The sequence below is a fragment of the Heptranchias perlo genome, chromosome 24, assembly GCF_035084215.1.
Source record: "Heptranchias perlo isolate sHepPer1 chromosome 24, sHepPer1.hap1, whole genome shotgun sequence".
Taxonomy (NCBI): domain Eukaryota; kingdom Metazoa; phylum Chordata; class Chondrichthyes; order Hexanchiformes; family Hexanchidae; genus Heptranchias; species Heptranchias perlo.
Window position 1 is genome coordinate 3,125,398 of NC_090348.1, and position 15,334 is coordinate 3,140,731.

The 15,334-nt window shown below is 45.4% G+C and overlaps 1 protein-coding gene across 5 annotated transcripts in view; it reads right to left on the minus strand.

The window, feature by feature from the left end:
* cfap54 (cilia and flagella associated protein 54) overlaps nt 1–15,334 on the minus strand; it is a 443,819-nt gene that overhangs the window by 315,664 nt on the left and 112,821 nt on the right. The gene's annotated exons all lie outside the window — the stretch shown is intronic.

Consider the following 15,334-nt stretch of genomic DNA (forward strand, 5'->3'; position numbering starts at 1 on the left):
ACAGATTCTCGGATGCTGCTTTGGATGCCCTGGTGCAGGCAGTGGATGGGAGGAGGGAGATTCTGTTCCCACAAGGGTGCAGAAAGGCAACAACTACACCGCCAATGGGAAGACATCGCTGAAGAGGTCAATACCAGGAGCTTAGTTCTCAGAACATGGCTGCAATGCTGAACATAAGAACAAAAGAAATAGGAGCAGGAGTAGGCCATCTGGCCCCTTGAGCCTGCTCCGCCATTCAACAAGGTCATGGCTGATCTTCTACCTCAACGCTATTTTCTTGCACTATCCCCATATCCCTTGATGCCTTTAATATCTGGAAATCTATCAATCTCTGTTTTGAATGTACTCAATGACTGAGCCTCCACAGCCCTCTGGGGTAGAGAATTCCAAAGATTCACCAGCCTCTGAGTGAAGAAATTTCTCCTCATCTCAGTCCCTTATTCTGAGACTTTGACCCCTGGTTCTAGTCTCCCCAGCCAGGGGAAATATCCTCCCTGCATCTACCTTGTCGAGCCCTGTAAGAATTTTGTATGTTTCAATGAGATCACCTCTCATTCTTCTAAACTCTAGAGAATACAGGCCTAGTCTACTCAATCTCTCCTCATACGACAATCCCACCATCCCAGGAATCAGACTGGTGAACCTTCGTTGCACTCCTTCCATGGCAAGTATATCCTTTCTTAGGTAGGAGACCAAAATTGTACACAATATTCCAGGTGTGGTCTCACCAAGGCCCTATATAATTGCAGTAAGACATCTTTACTCCTGTAATCAAATCCTCTTGTAATAAAGGCTAACATACTATTTGCCTTCCTAATTGCTTGCTGCATCTGCATGTTAGTTTTCAGTGACTCATGTGCAAGTATACCAGGTCCCTTTGAGCATCAACATTTCCCAATCTCTCACCATTTAAAAAATATTCTGCATTTCTGTTTTTCTTACCAAAGAGGATAACTTCACATTTTTCTATATTAGATCTTATCAAATGGTGCAGCAAGCACGAGGGGCTGAATGGCCTACTCCTGTTCCTATGTTCCTATCTTCCTACATTCCTATTCCATCTGCCATATTCTTGCCCACTCACTTGCCTGTCTATATCCCCTTGAAGCCTCTTTGCATCCTCCTCACAACTCACATTCCCACCTAGTTTTGTGTCATCAGCAAACTTGGAAATATTACATTTGGTCCCTTCATCCAAATCATTGATATAGATTATGAATAGCTGGGGCCCAAGCACCAATACCTGCAGTACCCCACTAGTCACAGTCTGCCAACCTGAAAAAGACCCATTTATTCCTACTCTCTGTTTTCTGTCTGTTAACCAATTCTCAATCCATGCCAGTATATTACGCCCAACTCCATATGCTCTAACTTTGTTCACCAATCTCCTTATCAAAAGCTTTCTGAAAATACAAATATACCACATCCACTGGTTCCCCTTTATCTATTCTACGAGTTACATCCTCAAAGAACTCCAACAGGTTTGTCAAACATAATTCCCCTTTTATAAATCCATGTTGACTCTGCCATATCCTATTATTATTTTCCAAGTGTCCTGTTATTACATCCTTTACAGTAGATCCTAGCATTTTCCCCACGACTGATGTCAGGTTAACAGGTCTGTAGTTCCCTATTTTCTCTCTCCCTCCTTTCTTAAATAGTGGGGTTACATTTGCTACCCTGAAAGAAGTTCAATGATCTCACCAGCGTTGTCAAGGTAAGAATACTGCTCTCTTACTTTCAGCGGAGTGCAGCGGAGCACAGAGTGAACACTTCAGAGTTTGGTAAGTGTGGGAGTTCGGTGAAGTGAGGGAAGGAGGTGCTGCTTTGCCTTGCTTTTCCTAACATTTTTCGCAGAGCGGCAGCAGACCTGAGCAGCAGAAGACTGAGAGTGGCGATAGAAGCAGCAGCAGACCTGCAACAAGAGACAACTACTGTGCGACGTCGCAGGTGAGGCTGGAGAGTCCGAGAGGTGAGGACAGTATAAAAGGAGAGACCGAGAGCAGGAGGAGAGTCTGAGAGGTGAACGCAGGATAAATCTAAGGCAAGTCATGGCAGCAGAGCTCGCACCTATGATATGCTCCTCCTGCACTATGTGGGAAGTCATGTACACTACCAGTGTCCCTGGTGACCACGTGTGCAGGAAGTGTGTCCAGCTGCAGCTACTGGCAAACCGCATTTCGGAGCTGGAGCTGCGGGTGGACTCGTTGTGGAGCATCCACGATGCTGAGACTATCGTGGATAGCACGTTCAGTGAGATGGTCACACCGCAGGTAAAGATTACGCAGGCAAAAAGGAAATGGGTGACCGCCAGGCAGAGTAAAAGGACCAGGCAGGTACAGCAGGAGTCCCCTGGGGCCATCTCCCTCTCAAACAGATATTCTTCTTTGGATGCTGTTGGGGGAGATGGCTTATCAGGGGAAAGCAGCAAGAGCCAAGTTCATGGCACCACGGGTGGCTCTGCTGCACAGGGGGGAGGAAGAAGAGTGGCAGGGCTATTGTGATAGGGGATTCAATTGTAAGGGGAACAGATAGGCGTTTCTGCGGCCGCAAACGTGACTCCAGGATGGTATGTTGCCTCCCTGGTGCTAGGTCAAGGATGTCACGGAACGGCTGCAGGGCATTCTGGAGGGAGAGGGTGAATAACCAGTAGTCGTGGTCCATATCGGTACCAACGACATAGGTAAAAAAAGGGATGAGGTCCTGCAAGGTGAATTCAAGGAGTTAGGAGATAAATTAAAAAGCAGGACTTCAAAGGTAGTGATCTCAGGATTACTATCAGTGCCACGTGCTAGTGAGTATGGGAACAGGAAAATAGACAGGATGAATGCGTGGCTGCAGGGATGGTGCAGGAGGGAGGGATTTAGATTCCTGGGACACTGGGACCGGTTCTGGGGAAGGTGGGACCTGTACAAGCGAGACGGGTTACACCCGAGCAGGACCGGGACCAAAGCCCTTGCGGGGGTGTTTGCTAGTGCTGTTGGGGAAGGTTTAAACTAGAGGGGCAGGGGAATGGGAACCTTAGCGGGGAGTCAGAAGGGAGTAAAGTTGAGAGCAGCAAGAGAGGGAAAGACCCAGGGGAAATTTACAAAACAAATAGTACAAACAGTTGTTCAAGAACAAGTGAAAGGGAAAAGCGTAGAGCAGCAGAAAGTGTACTTTAGACACTACAGATAAAGTGAAAACTAGAAGGCGTAAGGCGATTATCCCAGCATCAAAGCTGAAGGTCAGGCGAGGGTGTGTGGCCCAACCATGAGTTCTATATACAAATGCACGGAGTATAAGGAATAAATTAAATGAACTACAGGTTCAAATTCAAATTGGAGGGTATGACATGATAGCTATTACTGAGACATGGCTGCAGGATGGTCAGGATTGGGAACTAAATATACCGGGTTACAAGGTCTACAGGAGAAATAGGGAAAATGGAAGAGGGGGAGGAGTAGCCTTAGTGATTGGAGATTAAATCAATTCAATGATAAAGGAGGATATAATGAGAGGTAAGCAGCCAACAGAGACCCTATGGGTTGAATTGAGAAATAGGAAAGGATCTAAGATTATAGTAGGAGTTGTGTATAGGACCCCTGGCAGCAGCTCTGAAGTGCTAGATTGTATAAATGCAGAGATTAGACATGCGTGTAAGAAAGGCTTGGTGGTCTTAATGGGGGACTTTAACCTTCGCATAGATTGGGGAAAGCAGACTAGCAACTGTCAGAAAGGTAGTGAATTTCTTGAGTGTGTCCGGGATAGTTTTCTACAGCAGTATGTCCTGGAGGCAACAAGGGGGCAAGCCATACTAGATTTAGTAATGAGTAATGAATCAGATTTAGTTAACAGCTTAACTGTGCATGAACATCTATCCAATAGCGATCATAACATGATCGAGTTCAATGTAGTGTTTGAAAGGGAAAAAAGTGAGTCAGCTGCTAAGATTCTAGAACTGGGTAAGGCCAACTTCAATGGGATGAGACAGAGACTGTCCACAGTAAACTGGGCAAATCTGTTAATGGGTAAAACGACTGATGATCAGTGGGAAATGTTTAAAGAAACATTTAACGTGATACAGAACCGGTTTATACCCCTGAGGGGCAAGAACACTACTTGCCAAAAAAAACAGCCATGGACAACTAAAGAGGTAAGGGACAGTATAAGACGTAAGGAAAGGGCATACAAAAATCTGGCACAGATCCTGGCGAATAGGAAAGATACAAAAATCAACAAAGGGTCACAAAACAGATAGTAAGAGCTACAAAAAGAGAGTAAGAAAAGAAACTTGCAAGGGATATCAAAACCAATACGAAGAACTTTTATAGTTATATTAGGAAAAAGAGGGTGGTCAGGAGCAGTGTTGGCCCCTTAAAAACTGAAAATGGGGATATTGTCATTGACAATGGGGAAATGGCGGACATGTTGAATAACTACTTTGCGTCAGTATTTACAGTAGAAAAAGAGGATAGCATGCCGGAAATCCCAAGAAAACTGACATTGAATCGGGGACAGGGTCTTGATAAAATTAACATAAGTAAAGCAACAGTAATGAAGAAAATAATAGCACTAAAGAGTGACAAATCCCCAGGACCAGATGGTTTCCATCCCAGGGTTTTAAAGGAAGTAGGTGAGCACATTGCAGATGCCCTAACTATAATCTTTCAAAGTTCTCTAGATTCAGGAACTGTCCCTCTAGATTGGAAAATTGCACATGTCACTCCGCTTTTCAAGAAAGGAGAGGGAAACCGGGGAATTATAGACCGGTTAGCCTAACATCTGTTGTGGGGAAATTGTTGGAGTCTATAATTAAGGATAAGGTGACTGAACACCTCGAGAATTTTCAGTTAATCAGAGAGAGCCAGCATGGATTTGTGAAAGGTAGGTCGTGCCTGACAAACCTGATTGATTTTTTTGAAGAGGTGACTAAAGTAGTGGACAGGGGAATGTCAATGGATGTTATTTTTATGGACTTCCAGAAGGCAATTGATAAGGTCCCACATAAGAGACTGTTAGCTAAGTTAGAAGCCCATGGAATCGAGGGAAAAGTACGGACTTGGTTAGGAAATTGGCTGAGTGAAAGGCGACAGAGAGTCGGGATAATGGGTAAGTATTCACGTTGGCAGGATGTGACTAGTGGAGTCCCGCGGGGATCTGTCTTGGGGCCTCAATTATTCACAATATTTATTAAAGACTTAGATGAAGGCATAGAAAATTTCATATCTAAGTTTGCTGATGACACAAAGATTGATGGTATTGTAAGCAGTGTAGATGAAAACATAAAATTACAAAGGGATATTGATAGATTAGGTGAATGGGCAAAACTATGGCAAATGGAATTCAATGTAGACAAATGTGAGGTCATCCACTTGGGATCAAAAAAGGATAGAACAGGGTACTTTCTAAATGGTAAAAAGTTAAAAACAGTGGATGTCCAAAGGGACTTAGGTACATAGATCATTGAAGTGTCATGAACAGGTGCAGAAAATAATCAAGAAGGCTAATGGAATGCTGGCCTTTATATCTGGAGGACTGGAGTACAAGAGGGCAGAAGTTATGCTGCAGCTATACAAAACCCTGGTTAGACCGCACCTGGAGTACTGTGAGCAGTTCTGGGCACCGCACCTTCGGAAGGACATATTGGCCTTGGAGGTAGTGCAGTGTAGGTTTACTGGAATGATACCCAGACTTCAAGGGTTAAGTTACGAGGAGAGATTACACAAATTGGGGTTGTATTCTCTGGAGTTTCGAAGATTAAGGGGTGATCTGATAAAAGTTTATAAGATATTAAGGGGAACGGATAGGGTGGATAGAGAGAAACTATTTCCGCTGGTTGGGGATTCTCGGAGTTGGGGGCACAGTCTAAAAATTAGAGCCAGACCTTTCAGGAGCGAGATTAGAAAACACTTCTACACACAAAGGGTGGTAGAAGTTTGGAACTCTCTTCTGCAAATGGCAATTGATACCAGCTCAATTGCTGAATTTAAATCTGAGATAGATAGCTTTTTGGCAACCAAAGGTATTAAGGGATATGGGCCAAAGGCAGGTATATGGAGCTAGATCACAGATCAGCCATGATCTTATCAAATGGCGGAGCAGGAACGAGGGGCTGAATAGCCTACTCCTGTTCCTATGTTCCTACTTACACCTCCAGCCTCACGACTCACAATACTCCCTCTACTGCTTCCCTTCACACTGCTACAATCACTGCACCACACTTCACTACACCTCCTTCTCCTCATATTCATACTCACCACTTTCGCAACCCTCACTTCCCCACACTTCACATGTGACACACTGCATACCAGATACTCACCATGACAGGCACATTCTCCAAGACTCTCACCAACACACTGCCTTCCTTCTTGCAAAAGTAGGCGCCCACAACTCCAGACAGGTGGCTACCAGGGAGGAGGCCAAACCTGCCTGCACACACTCTCGCCTCGAAGAAAACGTGTTGGCCATCATGGACAGTGGCAAAGTCATGACCGTAGTGACTGGCAATGCTGGAGGAGATGGCGCACATGGTTTCTGCAGATGTTATCCTCTTTTTCCCTTCTTACTTCTACCTCATCTGCATGACAAACTGCAGCTACTTTCACCAGCCTCTTCTCTCTCTGCTCTATTCTAAATGCAGCTAGCCAGCAAGCTTACGTATGATGTCACAGAACATGCAGGAGTCCTGCTACAACTTGTGTTAAGGTTTTGCACAGAACATGGAGACCATCAGCTCCATCAACACGACAGTGGGCACCCCCCCGCACCCCCCACACACATATCATGGAGCTTCTCCTGACAGCTCCCACAGCTGCCATGGAAGCTCAAACTTTGGGGGCCAGCATTGACAGGGGCTTACACACAGCATTACGTCACTCCTGCACTCTGTTCTCACGCAGAGCTCCAGGAGTGCTGAGGTGCAGTCCCAGGTGCTTGGCCTTGGCTCCATGGGAGAGGCAGTTGCTGTCCACTCTTAGGATGACAGCATGCCTACTCGCCTGCCGCCCACTCTGCCAATGCCCTTGTTAGTGCCACACAGCCAGCTGGGCCAGACTACCCCGGCCCACGCCAAGATGCTGCAGTCTGTAGCCAGGCCCTCAAGGAACTGAGCTGCTCGGGGTACCCCACCACGGCCATCTGAAGTATGCTCAATGGAAGTTCAGCAGCCTCCACCTCCCAACCTGTCGCCACTGAGGAAACACTTCATTGGCACACAAGGATAGGGAAACGAGCATATAGGACAAGAGTGTATTAGGGATGGATTTCTTGAGCAGTATGTAACTGATCCTACAAGGGGGCAAGCAACCTTAACCTGGTCCTGTGTAATGAGCCAGGATTAATTAATAATGTCCCAGTTAAAGATCCCCTTGGAATGAGTGACCATAACATGGTTACATTCCATATCCAATTAGAGGGTGAGAAGATTGGTTCTCAAACAAGCGTACTGAGCTTGAATAAAGGAGACTATGATGGTATGAGAGCGGAATTGATTAAAGTGGACTGGGAAAATAGATTAAAGGGTAAGACGGTACATGAGCAGTGGTGTTCATTTAAGGAGTTATTTTACAACTTTCAAAAAATATATATTCCACTGAGGAAAAAAGGGTGTAAAAGAAATGACAGCCATCCGTGGCTAAGTAAAGAAATTAAGGATAGTATCCGACTAAAAACAAGGATATATAAGGTAGCCAAACTTAGTGGGAGGATAGAAGATTGGGAAGTCTTCAAAAGACAGCAAAAAGTAACTAAAGGATTGATTAAGAAAGGGAAGATAGATTATGAAAATAAATGAGCAAAAAATATAAAAACAGATAGCAAGAGTTTCTACAGTTATATAAAAAGAAAAAGGGTGGCTAAGGCAAACGTAGGTCCCTTAGAGGATGAGACTGGGAAATTAATGATGGGAAACATGGAGCTGGCAAAAATGCTGAACAAATATTTTGTTTCAGTCTTTACGGTAGAGGACACTAAGAATATCCCAACACTGGACAAACAGGGGGCTCTAGAGGGGGAGGAGCTAAATACGATTAAAATCACTAAGGAATTGGTACTCAGTAAAATAATGGGACTCAAGGCGGATAAATCCCCTGGACCTGATGGCTTACATCCTAGGGTCTTGAGGGAAGTGGCAGTAGGGATTGTGGATGCTTTGGTCATAATTTTCCAAAATTCTCTGGACTCAGCAAAGATCCCGGCAGATTGGAAAACTGCTAATGTAACACCCTTATTTAAAAAGGCACACTATGCAGAAGGCTGGAAATTATAGACCAGTTAGCCTAACATCTGTGGTGGGTAAAATTTTGGAGTCTATTATTAAGGAGACAGTAACGGAACATTTAGATAAACATAATTTAATAGGACAAAGTCAGCATGGCTTTATGAAGGGGAAGTCATGTCTGACAAATTTGCTTGAGTTCTTTGAGGACATAACGTACAGGGTGGATAAAGGGGAACCAGTGGACGTAGTGTATTTAGACTTCCAGAAGGCATTCGACAAGGTGCCACATAAAAGATTATTGCTCAAGATAAAGAATCACTGGATTGGGGGTAATATTCTGGCATGGGTGGAGGATTGGTTGTCCAACAGGAAGCAGAGAGTTGGGATAAATGGTTCATTCTCCGACTGGCAACCAGTAGCCAGTGGTGTTCCGCAGGGGTCGGTGCTGGGTCCCCAACTCTTTACAATCTATATTAACGATTTGGAGGAGGGGACCGAGTGTAACATATCAAAGTTTGCAGATGATACAAAGATGGGAGGGAAAGTAGAGAGTGAGGAGGACATAAAAAACCTGCAGTGGGATATAGACAGGCTGGGTGAGTGGGCGGAGATTTGGCAGATGCAATACAATATTGGAAAATGTGAGGTTATGCGCTTTGGCAGGAAAAATCAGAGAGCAAGTTATTATCTTAATGGCGAGAAACTGGAAAGTACTGCAGTACAAAGGGATCTGGGGGTCCTCGTGCAAGAAAATCAAAATGTTAGTATGCAGGTGCAGCAGGTGATCAAGAAGGCCAATGGAATGTTGGCTTTTATTGCTCGGGGAATAGAATATAAAAACAGGGAGGTATTGCTGCAGTTATATAAGGTATTGGTGAGACCGCACCTGGAATACTGCATACAGTTTTGGTGTCCATACTTAAGAAAAGACATACTTGCTCTCGAGGCAGTACAAAGAAGGTTCACTCGGCTAATCCCGGGGATGAGGGGTGGACATATGAGGAGAGGTTGAGTAGATTGGGACTCTACTCATTGGAGTTCAGAAGAATGAGAGGCGATCTTATTGAAACATATAAGATTGTGAAGGGGCTTGATCGGGTGGATGCGGTAAGGATGTTCCCAAGGATGGGTGAAACTAGAACTAGGGGGCATAATCTTAGAATCAAGGGCTGCTCTTTCAAAACTGAGATGAGGAGAAACTTCTTTACTCAGAGGGTAGCAGGTCTGTGGAATTTGCTGCCCCAGGAAGCTGTGGAAGCTACATCATTAAATAAATTTAAAACAGAAATAGACAGTTTCCTAGAAGTAAAGGGAATTAGGGGTTACGGGGAGCGGGCAGGAAATTGGACATGAAGCTGAGTTCGGATCGGTCAAGGCCCTATGGGTGACGGAGCGGGCCCAGGGGCTGAGTGGCCGGGTCCTGCTCCTACTTCTTGTGTTCTTTAGATTTGAGGTTAGGATCAGATCAGCCATGATCTTATTGAATGGCGGAGCAGGCTCGAGGGGCCGATTGGCCTCCTCTGCTCCTATTTCTTATGTTCTTGTGTTCTTATGTTCTAACTAAGGGTGATTCATAATTAATTCTGTTAACAGCTAGCTATAGATGGAATTGAGGTCTTTGATAAATTTGTTTTTTGTTCTGGATTTGGTGTTAGTGTGCCCGGGTTCCTGACAGGAGACATGAGCCATGTCCGGAGGGGATAGCCCTTGTCGCCCGGTAGCCTGTAACCTGACAGCTTGGCTGTAATACTCAGAGGACTGGCACATGATGAATGAGTCTTGACTGCTGCCAGGGAAATGGGCACACGCCTGTGGTCACAAACCAGCTGGACTTTATCAAAATACCAAGCTGATTGTGGGGAGCATTCAAGGTAATGTGGATGCAGTCTATGGCACCTTCCATCCTGGGGAAGCCTGCTATGCGGATGAAGCCTAGTGCTCTCTTATCCTGCTTCGCTCTGTCCATGTAAGTAATGTAACTGTCCATCCTTGTGTAGAGCGCCTCAGTGACCTCCCTGATACAGCAGTGGACTGCAAACTATGAGATGTCACTGAAGTTACCTGCTGCAGCCTGAATGCAGCTCGTGGCATAAAAGTTAAGGACCGTGGTGACAGCCGCAGGCAGTGCTATCCATGCTCTGGTGCAAGGCTCAAGTTCTGGCTGCAGCAGGTGATATAGCTCGGTGACAGCCTCCTTGGTGAAGCAAAGGCGCCTGAGACATTGCTGCTCAGTGAAGTTAATGTAGGAGAGGTGCTCCCTGAAGACCCGCTGTGGGTATGGCCTCCTGCACACTGCCCTCCTCCTCCCTCCTCCCAGCTGCTCCTGCTCTCTCCCATCTTCCTTGCTGCTCCCCTTCGTCCTCTAGCCTCAAAGGCAGGCCGACCAGATCATCAATGATTGCAGTCAAACTGTTTGGAAGGTAGCCAAAAATAGTGTAACATCAGCAAAATCTTCTCAGCATGCAAAAATAAGTTTCTAGAGTCAGATAACAGGCCAAAAAAACGCCCAGAAGTTAACTAACAACTTCAAGTCTCAAATCAGCAACTAACCTGTAAGTAGTGGATGATCCCTTTAAATAGCGCAAGTGAAGGGTCCTTCCTGCCTGTTAACGCCACGAGTTGCTGAGCAAGTTTATCATATGGCGAATCAGGCACCGGGCAGCCCAATATCACAAAAGGATCCTACAAGCATAGGACCCTTTTATACATAAGTTATCCATTGATTTAAAGATTTCTCGTGTGCACCCTGGATGCCTTCGGAGAAGCACAATGCAGTATGGGGGGGGTGGGTGGTACATTTCCAGCTCGTAATGGCCTGTGCTTCCTGCCTGCCATTCTTTTTTATGCATTCATGGGATGTGGGCATCGCTGGCAAGGCCAGCATTTATTGCCCACCCCTAATTGCCCTTGAGAAGATGGTGGTGAGCCGCCTTCTTGAACCGCTGCAGTCCATGTGGTGAAGGTACTCCCACAGTGTTGTTAGATAGGGAGTTCCAGGATTTTGACCCAGCGACGATGAAGGAATGGCAATATATTTCCAAGTCAGGATGGTGTGTGACTTGGAGGGGAACGTGCAGGTGGTGTTGTTCCCATGTGCCTGCTGCCCTTGTCCTTTGAGGTGATGGGGTCATGGGTTTGGGAGGTGCTGTCGAAGAAGCCTTGGTGAGTTGCTGCAGTGCATCTTGTAGATGGTACACACTGCAGCCATGGTGCGCCGGTGGTAGAGGGAGAGAATGTTAAAGGTTGGTGCTTATAAATGCCTGGAAAATGGGCATGGCGCGATCGAATTTCGAGGCCAGATTCTTTAAGAGCTCAAAATTATTTTCAGCATCAATTGAAAGTAAAAGTCTGATTCAGTGAATGCACTATAAAGTCACTATCATACCACCGCCAGGCCACTTAGACCATTATTTTTAAGTGGCAGTGGCGAGAAAACAGGATTAAATTGCAGGAAACTGTCACTCACCATTGATTTCAATGGGGGTGGAGCTATGAAATATACCTTCTCACTATTTTCGCGAGGGTAACGGCAGAAGTCCCAGGAAAATATGGAGTGTCATAATTAATGGCATAAGTCACTTCATAATTTCCTCTTTCTTTTATGCCGTTCAAGGGTCCCTACACTGTAGGTATGCCATTACAATGAGAAAATAACCGGATCTATCAAAAATTCTGTTATTTAAGCCAATATTCCAACTGGCTTAACTCAAGCCGGCATAAAAGAGGCATGAATGACTTGCCAAACTAGGAACTGGTTGAGTTCGCATGGTCTGACTGTCCAGAAACGTGTTCTGATAACTTAGCTTTGACTGGAATGATTTGATTTTTTTTGTGCTGCGCTTCTAAGATTCTACATTCTGCCTTTCAGCAGTTTCAGGCAGGGAATTCTTTTTCCCCGCATCCTTCATTCATTGAGCCCTTATCATCGGGTTCGTTGTGGACATTCCCATATATGCACTAATGATGGAGACAGAACAGGAATGGGAAGAAAAGGTAATGAGAGAAGCTAGGAGGTACCCATTCCACTAGATTCCAGAGTCTAGATCACGTCATTGCTTTGAGGGTATATCAGAAGAAGTCTGCTTAAGGAGACAACTGTTCAGTAAGGAGATATTGAACAAAACCCCCAAAAAGACATATTTCAGAGGTATTGACTTTGTATCACAACATGTTTTTACAACAAAAACTTGCAGTTATATAGTGCCTTTAATATAGTAAAAGGTCCCAAGATGCTTCACAGGAACGTAATCAGACAACGAACTGACAATGAGCCAAGGAAACATTAGAACAGGTGAAAAAAAGCTTGGTCAAAGATGTAGGTTTTAAGTGGCATCTTAAAGGAGGCGAGAGACGGAGAGGTTTATGGAGGGAATTCCAGAGGTTAGGGCCTAGATGACTAAAGGCACGGCCGACAACGGTGGGACAAAGGAAGTGGGGGATGCACAAGAGGCCAGAGTTGGAGGAAAGCAGAGTTCTCAGAGGGTTGTCGGGCTGGAGAAGGTTACAGAGATAGGGAGGAGCGAGGCCATGGAGGGATTTGAACACAAGGATGAGAATTTTAAAATACAGGCATTGTTGGTCTGGGAACCAGGAGTGATGGGTGAACAGGACTTAGAGCGAGTTAGGATATGGGCAGCAGAGTTTTGGATGAACTTAAGTTTATGGAGGATGGAAGAGGTGGGGTCGGCCAGGAGAGCCTTGGAATAATCGAGTCTGGAGGTATCAAACGCATGGATGAGTGTTTCAGTAGCAGTTGGGCTGAGGCAGGGGCTGAGACAGACACATCACAACAATTTTTAAAAATTGGTCATGGGATATAGGTGACATTGAAAATTCGCATTTATTGCCCATCCCTTGTTGCCATGAGACAATAACAGTGGGCCACCTTCTTGAACCTCTGCAGTCTTTGAGCTGATGATGTTTCCATGATGATGTTAAGTAGGGAATTCCAGGATATTGACTTAGCGACAATGAAACAACGGCAATATATGCAGCCACAATTCTCTGGGGATGGAGGGAGTGAATAGCGTGCCCAGTGGTAGGGGCACCAATCAAACAATCTGCTTTCTCCTGGATACTATCAAGCTTCTTGAGCACTTCTGAAGTTGCACACGTTCAGCCAAATGGTGAGTATTAGATTATACTCCTGACTTCAGCCTTGTAGATATGAAGAGGCTGTAAGAGGCCAAGAAGTGATCCACTCGTCACAGAGTACCCAGCCTCTGCTCTGCTCTGCTCCTGTCGCCATGTTGGGATATGACTGATCCATTTAAGCGTCTGGTCAGTGGTGACCCCCAAGATGTTGATGGTGGGGGATTCCTCAAGATGGTAGCATTGAAAATTAGGGGGAGGTGGTTGGGCTTTCTCTTGTTTAAGATGAACATTACATGAACAATTACCTGGTGCAAATGTTACCTGTCACTTATTAGCCCAAGTCTGGATATTGTCCATGTCCTGCTCTAGGCTGGCATGGGCTGTTGCATTATTGGAGGAATTGCAAATGGAGCTGAACACTAGGGATCATTATCAAACAACCCCATGCCTGATTATATTTTGGAAGAAAGATTATTGACGCTGAAGATGGTTTGGCTAATGCCTCTGCCCTGTTCAGGGGAGAACGGGGTTTGACAGTGAGAGAGGCAGAGAGAGAGGATGTGTGTTTAGGAAAGAAGAGGGTGTATGTGTGTGTATGTACACCGTTACCTCTGGAGTTCCTATTTCTCATATACATGCTGACCCTCAGGGACATCATCTGAAAATACGTCAGGTTCCACATGTACGCTGACGACTCCCAGCTCTACCTCACCACCATCTCTCTCAACCCCTCTGCTGTCTCTGATTTGTCACGCTACTTGTCCATGAGCAGAAATTTCCTCCAACTAAATATTGGGAAGATCGAAGCCGTTGTCTTTGGTCCCCACCATAAACTCCATTCCCTGGCCACCGATTCTAACCCTCTGTCTGAGGCTGAACCAGGCCGTTCGCAACTTTGGCATCTTATTTGACCCTGAGATGAGCTTCCGACCCCATATCCACTCCATCACCAAGACCGCCTACTTACAATCACATAACATCGCCCGTCTCCACACCTGCCTCAACTCGTCTACTGCTGAAACTCTCATCCATGTCTTTTGTACCTTTAGACTTGACTATTCCAATGCTCTCCTGGCTGGCTTCCCATCTTCCCCCCTTCATAAACTTGAACTCATCCATAACTCTGCTGCCCTCATCCTAACTCGGACCAAGTCCCGTTCAACCATCATCCCTGTGCTCCAATCCAGCAATGCCTCGATTTTAAAATTCTCATCCTTGTTTTCAAATCACTTCTTGGCCTCACCCCTCCCTATCACTGAAACCTCCTCCAGCCCTACAACCCTCCGAGATCTCTGCGCTGCTCCAATTCCGGCCTCTTGTGCATCCCGATTTTAATCGCTCCACCATTGGCGGCTGTGCCTTCAGCTGCCTAGGCCCAAAACTCTGGATTTCCTTCCCTCAACCTTTCTGCCTCTCTACCATTCTCTACTCCTGTAAGATGCTCTTTAAAACCTACCTCTTTGGCTAAGCTTTTGGTCACCTGTGGTTCGGTGTCAAAGTTTGTTTGATAATGCTCCTGTGAAGCCCCATGTTGTTTTACTACATTAAAGACGCTATATAAATGAAAGCTGTTGTTTAGGAGAGAGAGTGAGAATGTGTGTGTAGGAGAGAAGGGGCTTTGGAGAGTGAGAGCGTATGTATGTGTGAAAAAGAGAGAGAGATACAGAAAGATAAGAGAGCGCATGCTATTATAACTATAACGCACTTGTCATAAAATTGTGTGTTCTCTGGCTTACCATAATCAATGCCATGGGAGATGATCAGATATCAAAAATCACAGACCAGTACGGCAGAGAAAAATTAAAGAACCATTAATCACAATTCTTATCAAAATTCACCCTCTCAAATTTTCATCTAATTTTTTTCCTTTACCCTTTTCTAAAAGGCAGCAAAATTCTGGGAAATGGTTCCAAGAGCTGAAGTGGTCATCAAGGACCTCAGCCTGGAGCCAATTCTTCATGTATTAGTGAGTGTTTACCATCAGGGCTACCAGAGCTCAGTCTAACTCTGTTCTCACACAGCCTCGCCACATGTGTACTT